Here is a 7,868-nt window from a genome sequence, read left to right as displayed (position 1 = left end):
GGAGTTCCTAATGCTTCATCCTTTCCATGTTATGACTTTTTGAGAAATGCAGGTTTGTTGGGCGATTTCTTGACCCTTGTCGGTAAGGCAGGCTTAACCACCTATGTGGGAGATGAGAGTGAGCAATACTACACGCTCACTAAAATCTTTGTGGAAAGCTTCAAGTTCAACAATAAGCACTTTCACCCGGCAGTTTCATTCAAGATCTATGGTAAACCTATTACTATGAAGTTGGAAATTTTTTGTGCTGCATTAGGTATTATCCCTGTAGATACAGCAAGGAGGATCGAAGACAACCCCAAGGAATTGCTGGAGCTCTATCGAGGGATCACCAATGATGACTGTCGCACCATTCAGCGCGGCAAGATAAGAAACATTCAACTCCCCGCTATTAAGTATTTTGCTTATTACATTGGCACTAGCATTCTTGGTAGGGAGAACACTAGCAACATATCTAGCTATCACCTTGGTTTCTTAATTGCTGCACTCACTGGGGACACACCTTATCATCTTGGTGCTCTTGTTGCTCGCCGCTTGTCTAGCAAGGGGCCTATATTTGGAAGAATTATTGCTTCGCGCGTTTTAGCATATTTAGAGCTTCCTATTGACCCTACTGATGTAAAAATAACCCCTATGAGGCTAGATATTGCTGCTATGAAGAGTCATCAATTTGTTACGGCTGATTCTAGTTTAGATAACATTGTCTATAGAATATTGTTTGCTGACGGGGAAGAGAGGGAAATCCTTTTGCCGCAGCCAGATTTGTTCAGTATTGACAGGAAACCATGGTCGCGCTCTAAGGAGGAGGTGTATGAGAAATTGAAGATACAAGGCGTGCGTGCGTGCGTGTGTGTGTGTGTGTGTGTGTGTGTGTGTGGAGAATTTTGCTCTTTGGGGGGAGACCGATGATTGTGTGTGTGTGCGCTATTCTCTAAAGCCCTTTAACCCACTTATATGTGTGTGTGTGTGTGTGTGTGTGTGTGTGTGCGTGCGTGTGCGTGTGCGTGCGTGCGTGGGTGCGTGCGTGTGTGTGCGTGTGCGTGTGCGTGCGTGGGCGTGCGTGCGTGCGTGCGTGTGCGTGTGCGTGTGCGTGTGCGTGCGTGCGTGTGCGTGTGTGTGTGTGTGTGTGTGGAGAATTTTGCTCTTTGGGGGGAGACCGATGATTGTATTCATATCTTCTTCAGTTGTTCTTTGGCAAAGTTCATGTGGGCAGGGATCGGGGAGATCCTAAACTGTGACTGGAACCCAACAAGGGTCGAGGAATTTCTGGCGATCTCCCAAGGGTTGTTTGGCTAGTATCGTAGGCTCGTTTTGTTTACTTTCGCTGTACAGTGTTGGAACTTTTGGAACGTTAGGAGTAAACTTACTATTGAAGGCTTGCTTATTGGTAAACTCGCTAATGTCATCTTTAAAATGCTTATCTATATGCAGCAATGGCGGAGGCTAGTGAGATTGAGGGATAGAAGCCTTCTGGACGCCACGATGGAGGAGCTTCGGCATCTGCACACCACCGCCGCTTCTTGACTTTGTGCTACCCTTGTATCCCTGTTTAGGCTTGGCGTTGTATTGTGCTGGTGTGCGTTGGGACCGGGGTCCGAATTATGTGTGTTGAAATTTGTGTTGTTGGTGTGTGTCTTGTAATTGCTTGTACTCCGTGTGCTGCTTTATTAATTTAAAGCTGGGCCTCGGCCTTACCTCTAAAAAACTAGGATCTAGAAAACTGTAAAGTACTAAAAATAATTGTAGTAAGTAAAAATAGTGCAAGTAAAGTAAAAGTTGTGAGGTGAAGTGGGTTAGAGTGGAGTAACTCAAGGGAGTAAGTGTTTAGGCAAATTGCTATTTTATTTTTGTAGTTGTCACATTTAGTGAAGCTCAGTATAATCTTTTTAGTGTTTCTTCTAGAGAAGAGCCATAGATAGGTGTAACCATATACATAAGCAAATACACTACTAGTGATTGATCCCAATGCCAGTTAAGAACAAACAAGGAAATTATTAAGACATAAAGTCCAACCACCGCTGTAAATTTAAAGGTCTTCATAGTTATACCCCCCCTCCCGTTGATTAACCATGAATTAATATGACATGAATATCTAGGAATTGGGACATAGTTTCTGTCAATCTCCATCTGTTCCTCCTCCCTATCATCATGCAACGGTGACAACCTCATGTATTTCCCCAACATATGTGTGCAGTCATATATCAATACAAGAGATCACCATAGAAGATAACAAATACTTGTATGCAACCAACAACAAACTATATCACAATTGCCATAAATAAGTCACTACTCAAAAAAAGACATAGAGATACAAAATACCATGGGAAAGTGATAGATTGCAATACACATCATGTTTGCCAAGAGATTACAAACGGGTAGACGGAGGATGTTGATGTAGATGTTGATGACGAGGTTGGTGATGAAGAGGAGCAACTCATGGAGGAGATGACGTGGCGCTGGCATGGCGCCCCTTTGAGGAGGGCGGCGTCCCAAGGGGGCGGCGGCTGACCTAGGGGGCAGCAGCCCCTTCTTCTTCCTTGGACTTGGTGCTAGAGTTGAGGAGGTTTTGCCCCTCCTTGGTGGCTGCCAAGGGGAGGAATTTTCGTCACAATGGATGGATGCCTCCAAAAGTAGGGTTTTCTCTCAATATATAGAGGTGGAGATGCAATCTTGGCCATATGATGGATGCCCCTTTGATCCAAAGTCTCTTGGGCACCTCTAGAACCTTCTAGGACTCCCCTCTGTCCTTTATGAGCCCATAAAGTCGTGTCTTGGCTGAGTCCCTCGAGTATGGAAAGAGTTTGAGTCAATCACGTCACAAATTTTCTGGTTCCCAAAACTGCCCATGTAGCCTTCAGTAAAATGGGTGCAAATTTCGCATACAAACTGTAGCAACGCTCTGGCGAATCATCTAGCTATCCACATTTTCCGCTATTTTGGTCAACCAATTGTTCGTGTTATCCCCACTAATATTTATTAATTATGGTACTTTATGTGTTTCACAAATGTAAGACATTTTCTATATTTTAAAATAGATAAGATATAGATCAAAGGAGTCAAACTACACACTAAATTTGCCTAAATACATTAATGAATGAAGGGAGTATATCTTTACATGCAACCTATCCATGCCATCTATTTTTTTCAGCCATACAATTGTCCACACCACTAACTTTTAGTACTCGCCCCGTTCCATAAAAGATATATCTAAGTTTTCTAAATTTAGATGTATCTAGTCACGATGTAGTGTAGGGATGAATCATGCTACCGAAATAGATAGCTACACAACCCTTTGCCAGCTTCTGATTCAAGCCGTTATAGCATGTTTTCCTCCTAGACCACAAAATTATATTGTGCAGAAGTGGTTTCAGAATTTGGAAGAACTATTTTTGGTCAAAGTCAACGTCCAAACACAAAAAACAATGATAAAGTCAACTATGTGTTGACTTCACCAAAGAGCATTCGAACCAAAAGTTTGAAACCACTAGAATTCTGTGTTTTACTAGGAACATAAGGTAAAATAGGTTTATATGGCTTGAATCGACGACAAGGGCACGCAAAGGTGCATAGGTACCACCGTGCATAGAAAATCCACTCTACTTTAGTGTATACTAGGAAAACTGCCCGTGCATTGCACCGGGTGAAACAAATACTCAAACAACATACACTTCTTCTCTTTTGTATCCATGGTCACATTCATCATGTGGGCATCAATGGAAACATCAAGGCAGTTCAAATTGCAGACTAAACGAGGGAGCCGAGGAGAATATATGAAGCAGGGCAAACACCACTATCAGTCCTCTCCATCATGTACAGGCGAAGAACAATATCAACACCACACTCGGCGATAATAGTCGTCCTGCTTCACCCTTAGGTTCAAATCTGCCAAAATCCTCAGCTGATAAAAATCATATATTTTTACATGGTAAGTACTATGCTGAAATATTCACATATGCAAACATGTAATATTTTAAATTTTTCACCAATATCAGGCCAAGACAGCTTCGTGCTTATTGACTGGGAACCAAAGTCCAGACCACGACAGGCCATGACCGTGTTACAAAAAAAAATCTTAACTGTAGCGTAGGGTTGCTTGCTGGATCAAACTTCCCATCAAGAGGAATCCATACGTCAGCTAAATATCTCACAAACTGTTCTACAGAAAGTTCACTTCAGCGTGGCAAAGGTGATCTCCAACTGATCGATTATAATCATGAATAACCACATCCATCCTTGACAGTGGATCATCTGTTGCATCGAGTTTGAATATCCTGAATTCCTGATGTCGTTCCTTGTCCCCTCATGGTCAGAGAACACGAAAAGAAATTTACATGTGGCCTTTCTCGATCGAACTCACATCACAGGTTGACAAGCTATAGGTTGGCGCCAGTAGCTAGCTTGCGTACGGAAAACTGCACGGCTTGAGGATCCATACCACCGATCCAGGCCAACACGTGCTCCAGTGCGCATGGCAGCCGTCACGGCGTCTGTTGCCTTCGGGCATCCGGCTCCAGGCACACAACGCCGTATACAAGAAGCATGTTCCCGCCTCCTCGCCTCGGACCAGTGAAGCCCCGCCGCATGCCCCTCCTTCTCCACCTACGGCAGATGCTCCGCTCCGTATCCGTCCATCAACGCGGGTGGCGCCGGGACACCGGGCTCGGCCGGGACCTGTCCGAGAAGATGAGGCTCTGGTCCGCTTGATGGTGGTGCGCACGCGTGGGACGGGAAAGTTGGGTCCATGCAGGATGCCACGGAGAAGGGGGGTTGGTGCTGGGTTGTAGTTCGCATCCGGGATTGGAATTTGGAAATTGTTTTCCGAGGACGAAGGCAGCATCGAGTGGTTGCAGTTGTTGTCAGGGGAGGGTGGAGGCGGCGGACTGGTATGAGATTTCGGTGTCGGCGTTGTTTCCTCAGCTCCAACATGCAGATCAGTCTCCTTGGGAGCACCTGCACCTGCACGATGGTCTTGAAACCGGGCAAGACGACAACAATTACGAGCGAGATCACCGTCCTCGGGACCACTTCAACAATGTTGTTGAAATCGGGGAAGAGGACGGCAATTTCGATCTCGATAATTGAGGTGGGTTTTCGTGGAGAGACTCGATTCCTTTTTATATGCATCTTTGTCTTGCCCTCCTCTTAACAGCACGGGGGAGCTCCGATTTGGTGTCCATGGGGAGTCACGATCGAGTCTCGAGGATTGGCCGCCCGGCGTAGTTAATCGTGGTTTTGAACTTCATCGCCTAGGTATTTGAGTACATGCTCGATCTCCATCGGGTTGTAGAAGAGAGACAGACTCTGCTACGGGACCGTACATGACGAACAAAGGATTCCATAGCGATTTTTTTTAAATAATACGAATTAATTATTTAATTCTAGGACTATCACACGTTTTCAAAAATTTCCAATTGTGTGACTCGGTCGGCCTGCTGCAGGCCGATCGGACAGCAGCAAACCGACTGGGTGTCGGCTGCGGTCTGCCCCCAGATTGTTTGCATGGAGGTAGCTTAGGGTTAGCAGAGACGCTTTGGGTTAGCAGGGGTATAGCTGAAGGTACTTATGGCGCCATTTTTAAACGGTACAACATACTGATACATAGTTCATACATGAAGTCTGATACATAGGTGATGCATACATAAATGTCCGATACATAGATACATAAATGTCCGAGACTATGGACGGCGTCCGGGGTTTCGTGGGGGCGGCGTAGAACGGGGTGTCCAACCGAACCTGTCCGGGGCCCCGGTTATGCGAGCGGGGATCCGGGACCCGGACTCGGGGTCGTACTTGTGTCTCCTGTGTGGGCTGTGGTGGAGGAGTTCGCATACCGACATAGTTCCGCTGCGTGCTGTAATACTCTATGTGCTCGGGATCCCGATCACTAGCTCCCCATGAAGGATTGGACGCAGGTGTGCTGCGTGTATCCTGTGGCACGAAACATAAATGATGTCAAACTAAGTGGAGTATAGTCCATATGGAACACAATATATAGAATAGTACATACCCTGTGTGTATCCTGCTCCTCCCATGAAAGGGGCCTGCTGCTGCTGCCACTGGTCGAAAGCAGCTTGCTGCTGATAGTCATCGAACAAACCGTGATGCTGGTACTGAAAGTCATCGACGGAAGGAGTGTGCTGCTGCTGCCACGACGAACCTCCTGCCTGGTCAGGAGGTGGTGGTCTGGGCGTCGGCGTCGGTGTGAGACGTGGCCGTGATCCGTGGTGGTGGTACTGAAAGTCGTCGACGGAAGGAGTGTGCTGCTGCCACGACGAACCTCCTGCCCGGTCAGGAGGTGGTGGTCTGGGTGTCGCGGTCGGTGTGAGATGTGGTCGTCGCTGCTGCTGTGTGGAGGGTCGCGGTGGAAGGAGGTGGCGCTGAACGACGTCGGAACTTTGGCTGCACGTGATAGCCGAGTAGATCCCGCGTAGCTTGTCCTCGAGACGCCTCAACCAGGACACATGTTGGTCACGCTGCAGAAGAGGCGCACTGGGACACTTGATGTGTGTACCGAGCGACTTCATCCTGTAAGTCCGCGATCGACTGACCACTGAAAAATCATGGTAGCATATAAATCGTAGAACCCAATAGATAAACGACAAGTATGATGGTGGAATAGAAAGTTGTACGTACCGCATGGTGTCGACTACCGGCTGTGGACTGAGTCGGGTACATATCGTGCATAGACGCAGGTGGCGCCTGAGCTGGATCAGTCGGCGGGATGAGGCGCACTCGCGTGGCTGCAGTGTACCTCTGCAGATATGCGTCAAACTCATGTGGGTCAAACTGCTCATCGTTCGGCCAGACATGTGTTGTCGCGCCATCCCACTCAGCAACATACGAGCCAACGCGCTGAAGCCATCATGTCGAGGAGTGGCTAGTACCCTTCCTGTTGTACCTGCAGAAAATAATTGTGAGAGTTAGTCGAACCATGATGAACAGGCTTAAACTTAGCGACGCTCAGAACTTACTTGTGGACGTAGGCAGGGAGAGGTGCTATCGGTGGTGGAGGATCGACCAGCCTGCCGAGAGCCGAACCGCCTCATGATCCTCTCGCTGGGCCATTATCTCCACGGACACATCGAAGATGATCTTCGACTCGTGTCATCCGAGTACGCACAATCTCTCGTAGCGAGGTTAGAGATCCCGCCGGGGTACCTTGCATACACGGCGGCGGCCATATAGGGCTGCCGGATCACCGCCCTATCATCGAGCACGTCGAACCGCTCGGTGAACGCGAGGTAGCAGTTCCCGACCTGGTCGCGAGCAAATCGTCTCTGCAAAGAGAAATAGTCAGTACTCGTGCAAAACTATAAATTACGAAAGAACTATGTTCGGCAGTCTACATACCTCGCGACGTGTCCAAAGTATGCCGAAAGTAGGCATGTCGATGTGGTCCGGATCAGCCAACTCGTTTGCCCCGAAAGGGCGCTCAGCATCTATGTCTGGCCGACCAATCGGGAACCTCTCCCGAGACCACAGCTGCAAGAACAGTGGGCAGCCAAGAAGCCCAGACTTGGGAGAGACAAGTGTACAAGCATTGCACAAACCTCGGTATGTGGCTGCTAGAACCGCGAAACCCCAACTCCGCTGTATGATGTCGTCGACGGTTTGTGCCTCTGCTATCTCCAGTGCAATGGGGATGAAGCGCCTGTTGATGGTGGTCTGATGGTTCTCTGTGAACATGACCTTCCCAAGCAGCCACAATATGTACGCCTCGAGACTCCTAGTGACCTGTGCCCCACTCATCGGCGGTGTGAACTGTGAAACCTACAACCATGAAAAAAAAGATGTTAGTTATAACAACGCAATAACCATAAATAAATTGGTTATAACAATGGTTACCTCGAAGTTGAGTAACCAGTCAC

The sequence above is a fragment of the Lolium rigidum genome, chromosome 7, assembly GCF_022539505.1.
Source record: "Lolium rigidum isolate FL_2022 chromosome 7, APGP_CSIRO_Lrig_0.1, whole genome shotgun sequence".
Taxonomy (NCBI): domain Eukaryota; kingdom Viridiplantae; phylum Streptophyta; class Magnoliopsida; order Poales; family Poaceae; genus Lolium; species Lolium rigidum.
This window is presented reverse-complemented; position numbering follows the sequence as displayed.